Source organism: Apium graveolens, chromosome 7, assembly GCF_009905375.1.
Source record: "Apium graveolens cultivar Ventura chromosome 7, ASM990537v1, whole genome shotgun sequence".
NCBI lineage: Eukaryota > Viridiplantae > Streptophyta > Magnoliopsida > Apiales > Apiaceae > Apium > Apium graveolens.
Genome location: NC_133653.1, coordinates 51,939,443 through 51,957,933, shown reverse-complemented (window position 1 = coordinate 51,957,933; position 18,491 = coordinate 51,939,443). Strand labels below are relative to the sequence as shown.

Here is an 18,491-nt window from a genome sequence, read left to right as displayed (position 1 = left end):
TCTTTTATTATTATCTCCTAACTTGTACCCTAACTCTAGCATGATACGATTGCTACAATTAAAAGAGTTGTCATTTAAGAGCATGTACAACATATTAAGCATGGAAGAAGTATTGCATCAAAATTACTTATTTTTCCAGAAAATACTTTTATAAAAGAATCACATACACTAAAACATATTTTCAATCACGCAACGGTTGACAGGCAACAGTTAAAAAAAATATCGTTATCCTTAAAAATACAATAATGGTGAATTATTTTACAAAAAAAACTGTTGTGTCAGTTTCAGAACAAACAATAGTTACCTCGCAGTTTAAAAATGGTTTTTTTCATTCTGTCCTCCCATGGAATTGGACAACAAATTAGACTACAGTTGCCTTAGACTGCTAAGACAACACCCTAAAAGTGTTGTTAAATAACAACCTTTTATCTGCTTATGACATGGTTTTGGTGCTTATGTTGTGTATTTTAGACAAGTGTTTATTAAATACCCCTGTCTGATTTAATATCAAACAACTGTGCATAAATACCATGGTTAAAAGGAAAGGCCACATACAATGGTCTTTTAGAGCATTATATTTATAATATTCACACAACGGATTTGTAACGCATCATCTAAACACCATAGTTAAAAAGATACTTTTAGAGGTTATGATTTGAAATGAATTTTTTCATTCTCCGTCTTATTTTAATTTTATCTTCCCCAAAATGTTACCAACTCACCAGTTTAGTTTCTTAATCTCTCAAATAATAGACAACGTTTTGAGATAAACAACTTGTTGAAAACTAAAAAATACAATGGTTTGGTTTTTCTAACATGTTGTCTAAACTCAAGGTAGAACACAGTTTATAGATTATGAGAGTAACGGTTGTCTCTGAGTAATGTTAAAATGAAAAATTGACTTGTTTATGCGAAATCCCGAGAAATTTAATCCAAAAGCATCCAACCAATGACTAGCTAACAAAAAAACCTCAATCAAGTTGGAAAATCAGAATATTTCCTCAAGTCAACAAGTAATTTCAATTGGATAATTCATAAACCAAATTTTATTACAATATGACAAGATAATTAATAAAAAAATATAAAATTTGAATGAGCTCTCATGATCCTATATAACATTGGTCCCTGAAAGAAAAATTAAAAAAACTGAACATGGATACAAATAACTAAGATTAAAATGGTTTATGGCCCATCAATACTACTGTCCTATAATTACATGACAATGAATCCAATATATGAATGCTAGATAGTCCAAACAATCAAGAAAAAGCTGAGCAATAAATTAGAAAATGACAAACTCCAATGTGATAAATCATTTATAAAAATTTTAAAAAAAAACTGCTAAATTCATTTATATTAAAAAAGTAATCGTAATTGACATGAATTAATTAAAATGTCAAATTTTGACAAACAAAATAATTCGAGAAATAAAATGATATTTCGGATAAATAAATGATAAACGGTAGAAAGGTGTACTCATGCTGGGGTAAATTTGTAGATAATTTAACTTAAAAAAGGTAATTATTACCATCTTGGAAGTTGAATTCGTTCATCTCCGTCCCGCATATAACTAGCTTTTTCCTGATCAAGTTCGTCAATATTGGGAAACATTGTCACTTGTAGCTCATTCTCAAGTTCTATTTCTACTGATCCATCATTTTCATCATTACATTGTTCATAATAGTTCTTTTCCGGTAATTTCAACACTACATACCAATGTTTTTCAAGAGGATCATCAATGTAACAAACTTGTTTAACATGTATCCCTAACACGAAAGGATCATTTACGAAACCAAATTTGTTTAAATTAACAATTTTATATCCCAAGTCATCTACCTTAACCCCCTAATTCATATCTACCCAATTACAATGAAATATTGGGATTCGAAATTTGTTAGATTATAACTCACATGTACTTGTTATAACTCTATAGTAGGTATGTGAAGTATGTTCAATATTCTTCTCCTTACCTTGCACAAGCATTATATCTGCAACGACACAGACGCCACTACATTGAACTTATCGAGTGTCATCACACTCCTTGGTTCTATACATAACACCATTGACTCTATATTCGCTAAATGTAGGGACATTCTAGTTGGGACCTTCTACAATCCACCTTATCTCCGCAGGTACATTATTATGGTCATCCAACAATTCTGATTCAATCTATTTAAAATAAATTGATTAAAATTAATTATATTTTCATATTAAAATTAATTATGAGTCTAAATGTGTTCCTGGATATTTTCATGTTCCTATGATTCATTTTTTAACCATCATAATGAAATTTTAAGGAAAATACTATTTTTTATGAAAATAACCATGTTTGCTTAAATAAACAAATAACAAATACATTTACCGTGAAAGTATAAACAAGGCCTATTTATGATGTTTTTAATCAAATAAGAATCATACCTTTTTCCTGAACTATTTGTGAAATTTTCCATTTTGCTTGCTTTTAAGCCAGACTTCGTCATTTTCATGTTGGTATCTTGTCATCAAAGATGCCATATGCTCACTCCGAGAAAAATCAATTTCTTTAGTATATTAATGAAAATGCAGAAAATAATGAAATAACACACACTTAAATGTCAATAACTTACTCAAAATATGGTCTAATGTCATTTGTATTTTGGAGAAAATACTAATGTGCTGGATGCAAATCCTCGTCGCTCGGCTATATCAATGTCGCACCAGATAGAGGTCTTGCATTCTGCTCACGTATAATTTATGACACTCCTATTGTAGCTTTTACAAAATTCCCCAAATACTTCACCGGCTCTTCGGTAACATATGTCTCAGCAATACAGCCTTCGGGATGAGCCAGGTTCTGTACTTATCCTTTAAATGCCTTCAGATATCTCTCAAAGGGATACATCCAATGAAGGAATATTGGCCCACAAAGTTTAACCTATCTCACGAGATGAACTGGGAGTTGGATCATCACATCAAAGAACGAAGGGGGAAAGTGCTTTTCGAGCTGGCACAATGTTTCAACGAACTCACTCTGCATTTTTTCCAACTTGTCTACATCGATCATTTTAGTGCAAATTGCTTTGAAGAAAGGCAAAACCTAATAATTATGCACCTGACTTATTTTTGTAGTATTGACCAAATCGAGATTGGAAGCAAATGAAGTAATATTCTATATTTTCAGATATTAATATTATTATTTAAAATTGTTTATGTGATTATTATGGGAATTTCAGTGAATTATCTGATGATTGATATTCATATTTGGCTGTTTATATGTGATAAAGTATTAGTATTTTGATTTTTATATGTCCCGAATAAAATGTAGATAATTATAAAAATTTTCCGGTAATTTTTGGACTGTTATATGATTTTATAATGATTTTATGAATTTAATAATTATTTTCTGAATATTTATAAAACTATTTTATAAAGCCGGGAATCATCCAACTTCAACTATTTTTGCATTTTTACAACCAGAAACTCTTCCGAAAACTCCTTCCTAACCTAATCTAGATATTCTGAGCATTTTTCGTGTTTTGACTTTTTTGATCCGGAGTACGGTTTGACCCGTACGAGTCCCGGTGCAAAATTTTCGATACGATAATCATTTCGGTAGATCAATAAAACACGTATTTTCGAGAGACGGGATATTTTTACATTATTTTCTCATATGATGTTTTTTAAAAGCTCGGTTATGATTATTATCCAATTCTCATATAAAATTATATCGTTTTTATAGTTACTTAGCAGCTAAGTAATCTATATCTGATAAGATCCAATAAGTTACTTATTGCGTGTTTAAGATGCATTTATATGATTCGATCCATAATTTAGACGCGTGTTTATTTGCATCTTTATCGAGTTACTCATTTTATTTCATGTTATGTGAATTTGAATGTATTTTATCTGTTTTCGGGATTTTCTGTTTATTTAAAAAAAATGTTTCTGTTTTTCAAAAATTAACGGACCGAGACCCCACCGGGACGTCAAAGCCCACAAAATTTATGTTTTATTTTTATAGAATTATTCTTATTTCAAATACCCGTTATTTTTGCATTTTTGAATAATTCGCAATTTTTGGGAAATTTTTGATACAAATTTTATATTTTATCGCTTTTAAAATTATTCCCCATAATTATTATGTTGGGGTTTAATTATTTTAATTAGGGAATAGAACACCCTAAATTGATTTTTGGGGTGTTTATTTTTCAGAAAATATAAATAGCCATTAATTCCTTTGTTACATTTTGATTTTCAATAAAAACGAAAACCAAGAACAAAATTGGGGGTAAAATTTTTTCAAGAACACAAATCGAATGATTTTGGGAGATTCAGGGATCCTCTGTTGATGCTCTACATACCAAAACAAACCTCTCAACGAGCCCGTTCTATTGGTACCACTTTTAAAAATTGAGGTCGAATATCTGTGAAAATCGATTTTTTGTTCTTGTTCTTAAATCTCGAATTTGGATTATTGTTGATTGTTGATTGAATATGATGATATAGATAGCTTTGTCATGTTTAGGAGAATCATTTCATATATAAAAGTTGATTGTTTGATTACGGGATGATATAACTCGAGTTTTTGTTTTTTTGAGTTTTTAATTTTGAATTTTTGATTAATCATGATGTTCTTGATGGTTTTGATGATTATGATAGTTTTTAATTGATTTGTGCTTTATGTTCGTACTGGAATCTTAATTTTTGGTTTCGATTTAATTGTTGGCCGGAGTTCGTCGGCGTTAATGGAAGAAGTGGCCGGTTTTTTTGATTGGTTTCCGGGTTTGATTGATTGTGTGATGTTGTTATACCTTGCTCTGGATATCTGGGCATGTACTGAATGTTTTTCTGTTAAAACCGGTGTGAAACCGTGTGTGTTGTGGCTGGGAAGCGGGTCTGCCGGACTCCGGCGAAGTCGCCGGTTTCCAGAATAAACCCAGATTCCGGTCGACCTTCAACCAGATTTCCTGGCAACCTGGTTGAAGCCTGACCCGACCCGTTTGTTTTCAGAAAAACCCGTATTTGAAACCTTTTTATGCTAATTTCTTTTTATTTTTATTTTAAAATTCATTGTCTAATTTCTGAAAATCATTTAATTTAAATTCAAAATTCATTTACTTATTATTTTAAATTCTAAAAATCATTATCTTAATTATTTTAAATTCCAAAAATTATTTTCTTTTATTATTTTCAAAAATCCAAAAAAATATTATTCATTTAAATTGATTAATTATTTTGATAATTAATAAGTTTATTTAAAAAATTTGTATTAATTTTCTTTTAATTCCAAAAATTAGGGAAAATTCATTTTCAATTCTGATTTTTCCTAAATAATGATTTTAAAATTATGTTTAGTTTGTAAAAATATATTTGAGTATTTAAAAATCAAATAATATTATTATTAATTGATTTATTCTTGTTTTATTTGTAATTAATAAACCGTTCGTCCGTTTATTACGAAACGAACGAGTCTAGACTCAGAAAAATATTCCACTTCTTTTAAAAATACTTTCGGGACCCAAATTCTTTTGTTTTGAAAGGTCGCTTGTTTTATGAGTCATTCTGAGTCAATTTTTGAATGATAAATCATATTTTTTACCCGATTTCGGTTTTAAGCGTACTGAGTCGAACCTTTTGACGAACCGAGTCATATGTGATATGAATTATGTGATACCTGAGTTATGTGTTTATGTGCTATATGAATTACATGCGTACGTGGGTCATGAGTCTTGTCTTTGACTTTCTTCTTTATGTGTGGGCTATCGTATGGGTAGACAATAGGATTTTGACGCACAGTTCATTGGGTAATTATAGATTAGATGATTAAAGTTGTATCTTTTAATTGTAGATGTGGATCATTCGAGTTGATCAGGACAAGATGTTGGATAAAGAATGAGATGGAATGGTATTGAATATCTCGCATCTAGCAATCGTAGGAGCAGCATATCAGTAAAGTGTTGAAAAGAAGGACGGTGATGTTTTGAGACAAAATGTCAGAGTAGATGCGTCATTGCGAGTGTGACTAATTGCTAAATCTTTAAGGCAAGTATCCTATCATCACTTATTGTTCAAGTGATATGTATTTTTGAATCCTATTATGCAAGTATTGATTTCCCTATTCTCTGTCATGAATAGATAAATGCTTTTTATATCGCTGAAATAAATGATTTCATTTATGCAAGAACTTATCCAACTATCGGGTTTATAAATGTTTTGGATTTTGAGAAAGATGACGTTGTTTTGGTTTTTCTGCCCAAGTAAATGGGCGAATAAAGTTTATAAGGGTGTAGAGTATTATGACCCCTTTCAATAAAATGTTTTAAAATTGGATTCTTACTGATTGCGTAAGAGGTCATAGTGGCAGTCCAGCGGTGAGCTAGGTATTATAAAGGATATAATCCCTTTTAGGCCGATATGTGCCTTAGGTACCCCTTTGTTTAGTTGGATATGTTTCGACATACCGGTGTTACTCCGCGGCTGATCACCGGCGGCAACACACCGTCGTTTGAGGATTCCAATCTAAATTATTATATTGTTTTGATAATCATAGAATAAATAATTTATCAACTGTATTGGTTTTGAATAAAAGATGAGATGCACTTTTGATTCAGTTTCTGATTTATGCTGATACTTACTTTTTGTTAAATATCAAAGGTGGTATTAGTATAGATGATTGATGTGATTTCAGTATGGGATGATGTGAGCATCAAAGTTCATATTGATATATAATTTGATATGACAATAAAATCAGTATTAATATCAAGAGTTCTATTTTGAATAAAGTTTATGATTCATTTCATAATCATTGCTTCTTGTTAGTGTTGTTTACGATATTTCCGTAAACACTATTTTACGAGTTTTATTCTCGTCATGATTCAAAGTATTGCGGAAACATTTCACTCGAAAATATCAAATAGAGTTTTGAATGAAGTGAGGAACAATTATCCGGATCCCTAACAAATTTTTTGTTTCAATAATTATGATTTTAAAATGTTTTGCTCTACGTAGATGTCGGTTTTATATCAAAATGACCCTATATTTGATATAATGATCTTGTTGAGCATTTCTTTCGCTCATACTTGCCTGTTTTCAAATTTAACCTCCAGTGAGGATTAGCTTGCGCTATTTAGCCGCGTAATTCGAGAAAGCAAAGAAGAAGCTTTTGGAAGCTGGTTGGTCCAGGGTTTACGGGCTAGTGTAAGTTCTGTTGTGTAAAGTATAGTTCGCAAACCCTGGACCAACCACCTTCCAAAAGCTTCTTCATTCCTTTCTTGAATTACGCGGTTAAACAGCGCAAGCTAATCCTCATTGGAAGTTAAATTTGAAAACAAGCAAGTATGAGCGAAAAAAATGCTCAAGAAGATCATTATAATATATATATAGTCGTTTCGATATAAAACCGACATTTACAATAGCGCATTACATTTTAAAACCATAATTGCTGAAACAAAAAATTTATTAAAGAATCGGATAATTGTTTCTCATTGTATTCAAAAGTCTTCTTGATATTTCGAGCGAAATGCTTCATCAATACTTTGAATCTTTACGGGAATAAAAATCATAAAACATTATTTACGGAAATATCAGAAATAACAATAAAATGAAACAATAATTATGGAATTGAATCATAAACTTTATTCAAAACCGAACTCTTGATATTAATACTCATTTTGTTGTCATATCAAATTAGATATCAATATGAACTTTGATGCTCACAACATCCTATACTGAAGTCAACACTAATCATCTATATTAATACCACATTTGATATTTAACAACAAAGTAAGTATCGGCATAAATCAGAAACTGAATCAAAACTGCATTTCACCTTTTATTCAAAACATAAACGGTTGATAAATTATTTATTCTATGATTATCAAAACAATTTAGAAACAACAGTTTAGATTGGAACCAATTATATTTCATGTTGTTCCTGATGATCAGTCACGAAACAGCACCGGTATCTCGCAGCCATACCGTGAATATAGGTATTACCCGTATCCCGCAGCCATACGGTACCTATAGGGTCCTAGAAAATGCATATATTCGCCTTGAAAGATATTATAGCTGGACCGATAACTCGATCACCTACGTTGTAACCAGTAACCATTCCAATCTTAAAACCTTGTTATTGAAAAGGAGCCGACTCAATCGATGTCTTAAATAATGTTATTCCCCCATTCTCTTGGACATGAATACTCGCAACAAAATCATCTTTCTCAAAATCCAAAACGTTTATAAATCTAGTAATTTGATAAGTAAAATATTTAACTATTATGAACGTAGAATAGCAAAGGGTACTTGCATGATAAGTATTTTAATTCAGCGATATGTAAAACATGTATCTATTCAAAACTGAGAATAGGGAAACCAATACTTGCATAATAGGATTCAAAGTATATATCACTTGAACAATAAGTGATGATAGAAATACTTGCATTTGAGTTTTTTTAACAGTTAGTCACACTCGCAATATCGCAATCCCTCATTCTGACATCTCATGGCATCACCATCTTTTATTCCTACAATTCACTGATGTGCTGCTTCTACGATTGCTAGAAGTCAGATATTCAATACCATTCCATTCCATTCTTTCTAATGTCTGGTCCCGACCAACTCGAATGATCTGCATCTATAATTAAAAGGTACAACTTTAATCGCCTAAACGATAATCACTCGACGAACTACACATCAAAATCCTATCATCTACCCATACGATAGCCCGCACATAAAGAAATTAGTCAAATACAAAACTCTTGACCCATCGTCTACCCATACGATAGCCCGTACATAAGGAAAATAGTCAAATACAAGACTCTTGACCCACGTACGCACGTAATTCACATAACATATAAACACATAACTCACATATCACATAATTCATATAACACATGCCTCGGTTTGTCGAAATATTCGCCTGGGTACGTTTAACACTGAAATCAGGTCAAAATACGTCTTTTTGGTAAATACACGACTCAGAATTAACTTGCAAAACAATCGACCTTTCGAAACAAAGGGATTATTTCTCGAAAGTATTTTTAATGAAAGAAGAATATTTTTCTAAGTCTATACGCATTCATTTCGTATTAAACGGACAAACGTTTTATTTATTACGAATAAAATAAGAATAAATCAATTAATTTTAATATTAATTGATTTTTTTAAAATACTCAAATATATTTTTAAAAGCTCAAAAATAATTTTTAGGAATTATTAGTCTCAATTATAAATAATTATACTTTATTTAACTATTCATAAATAAAATTCATTGATTAAATGAATTAATCAATTAATGAAATCTATAAATAATTAACTAAAATAAATTATATATAAATAAATCAAATGTTTTATTTTTGAAAATAATAAAAGTAAATAGTTTTTAGGATTTAAAATGATTAAGTAAATAGTTTTTAGGATTTAAAATGATAACTAAATGAATTTTAAAATTAAAAGAAATGATTTTTAGAAAAATAGAAATTGAATTTTGAATAATAAAAAAAAGAAAAAGCAAAAAAAGTTGGGAAATAAAGGTTGTCTGCAACCTTGAATCGAATGGTGGCAGGAGCTTAGGAACATACAAGAAAATCAAGAACATAACGCCGGAAACTGGACTTTCCCAGAATCCGGTAATGTGTTCCAGTTTCCGGTGAGAGTCCGGCAGCCCCAAACGGCCTAAAATGTTGCCAGTTCAAGTCGTTTTTAATCCCAAAATGGTCTACCCATTCCTAGAAACATCGAAATCCTACCAACAAGAATTAATCAAGCCGGAATCAACCAAAACGCACATACTCAGGCCACGACTCACGAATTTCCGGCAATAAATGAAATTCGGTCATTCCTTAACCAAAATCAACAAGCCATATATCAAATCAAAGCTCAGGATATCTATAATCTGCTACAACAATCGCAACATTCAAAAACAACACATACTAATTAACCGGAAAATCAAATTAAAAATACGTCAAAAATAAAAACTCCGTTTAATCAATCCTGAACTAAAACAAACCAACCAAATACACCAATCGAATCTAAAGATCAAGCTAAAGTTGTATATAACGTCAAACATAATCAAAGATCAACAAAAATCAAAAACGAGTTCAAGAAGAACACTAAAAATCGATATTTATAAACACTTCACCTCATATCACGATTCTGGTATGGATAGAAAGAGCTTGATGCGAGGATTGATTTGGTTCAAGAATTATTAGAAACGGTTCACTCAATCTCCCAAAATCATCAATCAAAGTTCAAGCTTAAGATTTCACCCCCAAAACTATGATTTTCTATTTTATTTTTAATAAAATAATTGAAATAAAATAAGTATTTAGGCTATTTATATTTCCTAAAATTTTATACCTCAAAATCAATTAAGGGTGATTTTATCCCCTAATTATAATAATTAAGCCCCAAAAAAATAAATTACGGGGAATAACTTTCAAAGTTATAAAATATAAAATTTTTATCAAAAATTCCCCAAAAATTGTGAATAATTCAAAAATGCAAAAGTAATGATATTTGAATTACGCATGATTCTATAAAGATAAAAACGTGAATTTTGTGGGCTTTGACGTCCTGGCGGGGTCCCGGTCTGTTGATTTTTGAAAAACAGAAATGATTCCTAAATTAACAAAAAACCCCGAAAATATATAAAATGCATTCAAACGCATATAAAATGAGATAAATCGAGTAACTTGATAAAGACGCAATTAAGCATGCGTCCAAATTAAGGATCGATTCATATAAATGCATATTAAACATGTAACAAGTATCACATTGGATCCTATTAGATCCGAAAATATATTACTTAGCCGCTAAGTAACTAATAAAACGATACAATTTTATACCATATTTGGATAATTATCAAAACCGAGCTTCTTATAAAATACCCTGTGACAAAATATTGTAAAATATCCCATCTCTCGAGAATACGGGTTTTATTGATCTATCAAAATATTTACACCGGGATGCATACGGGTCAAACCGTAATCCAGATGCAAAAAGTTAAAACACAAAAAATGTCTGAAATTAGCAGATTAGGTTAGGAAGGAGTTTTTCGAAGAGTTTCGGGTTGTATAAACATAAAAACGGTTGAGGTTGGATGATTCTCAGCTTTATAAAATTAATTTTATAAATACTCAAAAAATAATTTTTAAATTGAAGTGATGGTAATTTAATGGTACATGGTGGTGCACGTTCTGTAAGGACTTCTTCTTTGGCATCCTTTTCGTTTGCATCCTTGTTGGTTGCGGGTAAACCGTTTGCTTGTGAGGGAGTTCTTGGGGCAGCACGAGGTTTTGTCTTCTCAGCTTTCTTGGTTTTCTAAAAATGAACATATAATTAAAAAATTAAATTGTAAGTGGAAATTAGTTTATGCTTATAAGCCGAAATAACTAAGTAAATTGGATTGACAGACCTTTTTGGAATTTTTCAATGTTTTGTCTTCATTCTTCAACATTTCTCTTGAGTTATTTCATCTCCCCGTTGCCCTTTTTTTCCCTTTATTTATTTTCAATGAATCTTAACTTTATTCGACTCTTATTATATGTCTTCCCTCATTTTCTTTGAAATATATTTTTTCTTGCAATGCCTGTACAACTGGCTTATTCCTCAATAATTTTTCTTCATTGAATATAAGGGATATGATGAACTCATCAATTGTCATTTACATAAATGTGTAGCCTGGTCTAATAGAAGCTATATGATGAACACACTTTGTAATCAAACTTTCACTTAAGTGAACCAAGACTTTTTTACCCTAATGTTAGCATTTACCTCTCCTTTATTATCTTTCATTTATTTTATAATGTTCATTAAAAACTAATTTGAGATCTGATCCAAAATTCTTTTATTTTTAAAGTCTCAAACTCGCCATGAAATGTTTGTAACTGAACTAGTTTCACTTTAGCATCTAAAGAAGTATTTCTAAAGTAGAATAATCTAAGCATTGATGACATGATCTTCTTCTCATACTTGTTTCGCTTGTAATATATCTCTTTGAACTTTATTTAAATTTGCTTCTTTTTCAAACACACCAATCCATTACTCACAAAACCCCAAAAATCATTATCTTAAAGGTTTACCTTCATTAAAATGCATCAATTCTCATAATTAACTTAGTAGAGTTTTAGCATTTTGGCATTGAGAAATCACATTCTCCCTACTCTCATTGTGTTTTCAAAAACTACAAATCTTCTCTCAAGACAAGACATTTAGCTTTAAACACCATTTTATACAAGAAATGATCTTTACTTAAATTCACACACCTCAAAACTCGGAAGAAAAACTATTTTGTATTTAATCAGTATTTACTTGAAAAATGAGTTCATACGTACAAGGCTTTACAAAAAAAATTATATATACATTAACTTGAATGTTAAATGACTCCAAGAATATAATCAACTCCAATATTAATATATTATATATAGAATATAATATATGTGTACCAAGAAAAATCTCATAACATGTAGCCACGCACTTCTATTATTATTTTGAGAGTGCACATTTTATTTTTTATTTTCAACACTTAGATCTTTTCAGTTTAACTTTATTGTAATTGTTCACGAGTATAATCATATGTATAATTATTAATAATATATTTTTAAGAGAGAAGAGAATATTATAAATATATTATAATGAGGTTATTCTCTATTACACTTTCTATATAACAATTATTGCCAATTTTTAACAATATCGGCACACCAAAACTAAACTATTATAATAAATAAACTATTCAACATAATAATGTTATAAATGTTAAGAACTTATAATAGGAACTATCCAACAATAATAATGTTATAAATGTTAACAATAAGATTCCCATTATTTATTAGATCTCTGATTTCTCAGGCCTCCAGGACTTTGAAGTGCCTCATTTTGATGTGAAGTTGTAGCTCTAGATCCATTTCTTCCTCGTGCTTCTGTTTGTCGTTGTAGAGTCTGAGCTATTGAGGCTTGGATCTGCCCAAGATAAGGAATTCTGTTATGAATATCTAAATAAATGGTTGGACTAATGCATTTTACTCTTACATTTGAATATTTCTGCCATCCTTTGACTAAAAGTTCTAAGTGGATGTCCTTTAGGTGATGATAAACAATTGTTTGGGAAACATAAATAGCCAGACTTCAACACTAGTACCAAAATTTCGTAACTGGTTATAGTGTGCCCAAACCTTTTCATGCAAAGAGAATTCCTGAAGCAAGGGAATAGTAATATATGAATAATGAGTATGTTAATACTTACAACTTTGAACCTCAGGAATTAGTAGAAATTATACCTTCTCCTCATGTATATTATACTATAATAACCGAAATGTAGTATAATTTGTAGTTTAGTTAATCCCTCATTTTGCTTACCGTCGGATCTTCGTCATCAAATAATTTGAGCCGTTAGATCCAAATACTAAAAAAATACACTTCACAAATTCTCAAGTTCGAATCCCGTCAACAACAAACATTAACATTATTATTTATAATGTTATATATAAGTTCAGGATCGAATTCTGTTAACAACAAATATTTATATTATTATTAATAAAGATACATATACGTTTTTAGGTTCGAATCTCACTAAAACAAACAATTACATTATTATTTATGAAAAAATCTCCAATCATATACAATTTGAACTAAACTTGAAATAATACATAATGAAATTTATAATTATATAATTATTATTTAATATTTAATTATTTATATAATTTTTTTTTAAAATTATATATATAAAATATTGACCAAGACCCGTGCATCGCACTTAATAACCAGAATGAGATATAATTTCTAATTTGGTTAACCCTCATTTTGGTATTCCCTTTCAATCACGACCGTCAGATTATTTTCATCAAATAATCAGATCCAAATACTAAAAAATACACTACACAAAGTCTCAGGTTCGAATCCCGTTAACAACAAACATTTGTATTATTATTTATAAGATACATATAAGTTTTCAGGTTTAAATCTAACCAACAAGATATATTTACATTATTATTTATGAATAAGATCCCATCAATCATATATTATTTATACTATTTGAACTTAACTTGAAATTATAAAGAATAAAATTATAATTATATAATCATTATATAATTATTTATATAAAATTTCGATAAATTATATAAAATAAAAATAAATAAACATTAATCAAGACCCGTGCATCGCACGGGCTGTAAGCTAGTACTTATTAATATTTTGGATCATCTCTTAGAGAACGTCTACTAGCATAATGTTGACCGTTAAAATGGCAAAACAAATAAAATTTCATCATGAATAGTTTTTTTATTTTATATAATGAAATTCAAAAATAAATTACTATATTTCAATCATCAAATTATCACGAACCCCGTGTTACTTAGACATCTATCATTCTTATTTAAAACCAAAAAAATCTTATTTAAATTTGTTAAATATCGTTTATTAACAAAACATCAGCTAAATTATAGAAAAAAAACATCAGCTATTTACTACATCGGCCCATAAGCCTATTAATCATCTTAAGCCTATTTTCTCTCCACCTTACTCCGGTTTACCATAAACCAGTGTTCTAAAAATCGGTCTAGACGGCGCCTAGGTGCTAGGCTGTGGTAAAACGCCACGACTCGGACCTAGGCGGTGAATTAGGCGTTTTTTCAAAATATCGGGTCAAAATCGGGAGTAGGCGGACTAGGCAGTCAAAAATCGGTATTCGGCGGTCTAGGCGGAAAATAATTAAAAAAATATTTTTTTACCTTTTTATAATTTAATTCATTAATTTCATAATTTCACACAATATCGTGTCAATTTCTAGTATAAAGTATCGGTAAAAAGTAATAAGTAATCAAATATATTTACTTTCTCACTTAAAATATAAAATTAACATATTATAATTACATTAAAAGTGTGAATTAAAATATAGTTAATATTGTAAACTCAATAACTAGTACATAACGCATGTGAAATGTGTAGATATTGTTTAATATCATTCTAATTTCTTTTTTCAAACAAATATTTGACATATTAATCATTATATAATTATAAAAATTAAAAATAATATTTATATTCTTGTGATTAATGTTTCGATTAATGGGTCCGATTAATGTCCTACTTGGTGATTAATCTCTCGGAGTACCCTCACCGCCCTTGCACGCCAAGCGATTTCTGAAATACTGCCATAAACAACGACGACACCCACCTCACACAACTTGCCGCCCCCTCAAAACCCCTTTCTAATTCAATCCCACCTCCCAAACTCCGCCTCATGTGTAGCCTCGGTGGCCACATAGTCCCTCTCCCTCACGGCAAATCACTCTGTTAAGTTGGCGGCGCCACGCGTTTCATTGTCGTTGATCGTTTCAAAGCTGGGTAAAATTGTAATTAGTGGTGGTTTGAGTAATGGTGTTATGTTAAAGTATCAGTTGCGTAATGAGGATCTTGATTTTTTGATTTCGATTACAACAGATTAGGATTTGGAGAATTTGGGTTAGGAGTATGATCGGTTGAATATATCGAATTCAGGGAATTTTTTGGGTGGGAGGGTTAGTAGAATTAGGTTGTTTTTGTTTCCGGCGAGGAGTAAGATGAGTGGTTTGAGTATTGGGAGTTTTTTTGGGAGTGAGGTCAAGCCGGGGAATTGGTTTTTGAATGAGTTGAATGCGGGGAATAGTGTGGGGGGGGGGGGTAATCAGGGAGTAATTCGGTTAATTTGTTGAAAGGGGGATGGAGTTGTGTATAGGGGTGTTTTGCCTGATGATGAGAGCATGGAGGTGGGTGTCGAGTGGTTTTTTGCAAGGGTGAGGATGATTTCTTGGCTGATCAGCTTACGATTATTAATCTTGTTCGATTGCTTGGTAAGTTCTCCAAATTTCTGTTTTTCGTTCTTGATTTGCAGAAAGGCATGGCTGGGAATATGCGGTAAAGCTAATTGGCATTCTGTTTTATATTTTTCTTCTTAAGGACATAGGCTAGGCTCCTATTTTTGTTGCTGATGTGCCAGTGTGCCAGAATTCATTTAGTTGATGGTGGGTCTATGTAATCTTGTACTCATGTCTTGCCTCTTTTAATTGACTTTCTTATTTGTAGGTTAAGAAGCGTCAAACACCTCTATTAAAGGTGTTAAAATTATTGTCACTATTAATTTCCTACGTTAGAAGAAGGGGTTCTATTCTTTTATCATTTAAAATATTAGTAACATACTATTGGTAATAAATTGTACATTTCTTTTAAAAGGTGTCCAAATATTTTGGGCATCCATGATTTGTAGGTCATGCTTAAAATGGGATAAAGGATAGAATGCTGAAAAACATTCACTTATATATTTTGCAGTTTTATATTGGTTTATAGCAGAGTATCTAAAGCTGCTCTATAAATTCTCACTGCAGAAGATGCTATATAGTAAATCACCGGTGACCAGGATTTATGCTTTACATTATTTTGCCTTTCTATCAGTAAATCTGTGCATTCTCAGATTTACATTCTCATACAGTTTTCTAAGTGAAGCTTCTCGAATATTGCATGCTATATGATGTTGTGAGTTCATTACTATGCATATTTTTATTTACATAATAGCAACTGCTTAACTTTTTTCTGGTGCTTAGAAGTAAAGGAGTTGTTATCTATTGTACTACGGGACTTGTGCTTCAGCACAGGTGTAGTTCACCAGGTTGGAATAGTTCCTTCAGTTCTAATATATCTTCGTCTCTTTATCTTATGCACAAAGAGGTCCTATTAAATAAATAAGTTTCATTTAAAGACTAAATACTGATCTTTGTAGTCATACTAGATGTGTGCATTGCTTGTATGATCATTACTCATTACTCTGTTGTCAAAATTATGGATTTTTTTATTGTTTTTCTCGGAAGACCATGATCAGTACAAGTTAGCAGCTAAATCACGATCATATTAATCATGTGAACAAGGTATGCATATTGATCTGAAATACTTCAGACTACAGATGCCTAGGGGTATATACTCCTTGAGACTTTATTGTTCACCTACCAACTCTTGTTATTTCCATGAATATATACCATGCTTTAGTACTGTTGTATTTTAAAAAAGTTCTTCATATAAACAAACATGGATAGAATCTTTCCTGATCTCCTTGTTAAATTTATTGTTCCATATGTTTTGTGATTTTATGCTCTTTTAATATAAGTTATTATTGTGAACTGATTGACCCAGGAAGGTCTTGCTGCTGTATTTGGGCATGGGTTATCAACGGCATGCTTTGTGAGTATGGGTGCTCAGGTGACTTCAGTTGTTGTTTATTTCATGATTTAAGCTCATTTAAGGGATGATATAGTTGAGAATTAAGGTTTTTGGGATTCTGGAATGATTTTTTAATAAATCAAGCCTTTCTGATTATATCTACTCCCGTGCGCATTCCCTGGTTAAATTCAAAGAAGGCTGCTTTATGACACCTGATTTCATATAGTTGTCTATGTCATTCATAGATGAGAATGCTTCTGTGATTCATATATTTCTTAAGAGTTGATTGCTGCTTATTATTATTTATTGTCATCTTTAGCAAGAGAATGGTTGTAAATTTTTTTAGAACCAACTGATGAGGGGTCGGATCATTCTTTCTTTATGCTTTATTTTTGGTTTTTTGCTAAGTTTTATTTCTTTACGGTTGCAAATTAAAACGTATGCAGAAAACTTCAAGTGGATGGGCCTTCCTGAAAAACAATAAACATAATGCCACTGCTGTTCTGTTGTATATTGTATTTTAATTTTTTAGACAAAGAAAACGTAAGAATGCTAGCATTGGGATATATTCCATGCTAGCATTGTATTGTGTTTGATTTAGAATTATTGATAAAACTTAATACAATTTGATGATTGTGTATTTTGCTTTAATAAATGTTGATTGTCTTTTGACAGTTTTAGAGTTTGTTTTGAGTTTGTTTTGAGTTTGCGATTGCATAAGATTTTGGCAGATTTAGAATTTAAATTGGAAGCCGAAAATGGTTGGATACTGAAAAATTAGTATTTGGTTATTCTGGAAAAACAAACTTACGACGATTATTCTTCAAACATTCTGTCGTAAATGTATCCATTTTCATATTTAAAAATATTTTTTTTGAATTTTCATTTCCCAGCTTGTAGGCCCCATCTTCTAAAAGACATCGTTTTTTCTGTCAGAAATTTCTAACTTACGACGCATTTTCCGTCGTAAAATTATATTTTATCTCATTAATAGTGGGTCCCATAAGGTTTTTTCCATCATAAGTAGATAACTTACCACATTATTGTTCGTCCTATTGTGATATTTTATGACGATAAATTTCGTCGTAAGTAAGTTCATTATTTTATTGAGTATGTGGCCCCTACTTCCTAACTTGCGACTCAATTTTATCTTTTGACGAAAAACTAACTTACTACTCGAACAAAAACGACGATTTTTTCCGTCGTAAATGGCTCAATTACGACGATTTCAGTTCAAAAAACCGTCGTAAATGACCAGGTTTGTTGTAGTGTCCTATATAATAATTATTGCCAATTTTTGACAATATCCGGACACCAAAACTAAACTATTATAA

General features: G+C 30.7%; 1 long non-coding RNA gene across 1 annotated transcript; it reads left to right on the top strand.

Moving 5' to 3' along the window:
- The first annotated feature begins 15,118 nt into the window (after positions 1 to 15,118).
- Positions 15,119 to 17,660, top strand: LOC141672778 (uncharacterized). The gene is made up of 3 exons (XR_012555701.1): positions 15,119 to 15,800; positions 15,907 to 15,971; positions 17,131 to 17,660. It is a non-coding gene; the product is annotated as an uncharacterized LOC141672778 (long non-coding RNA).
- The last annotated feature ends 831 nt before the right edge of the window (positions 17,661 to 18,491 follow it).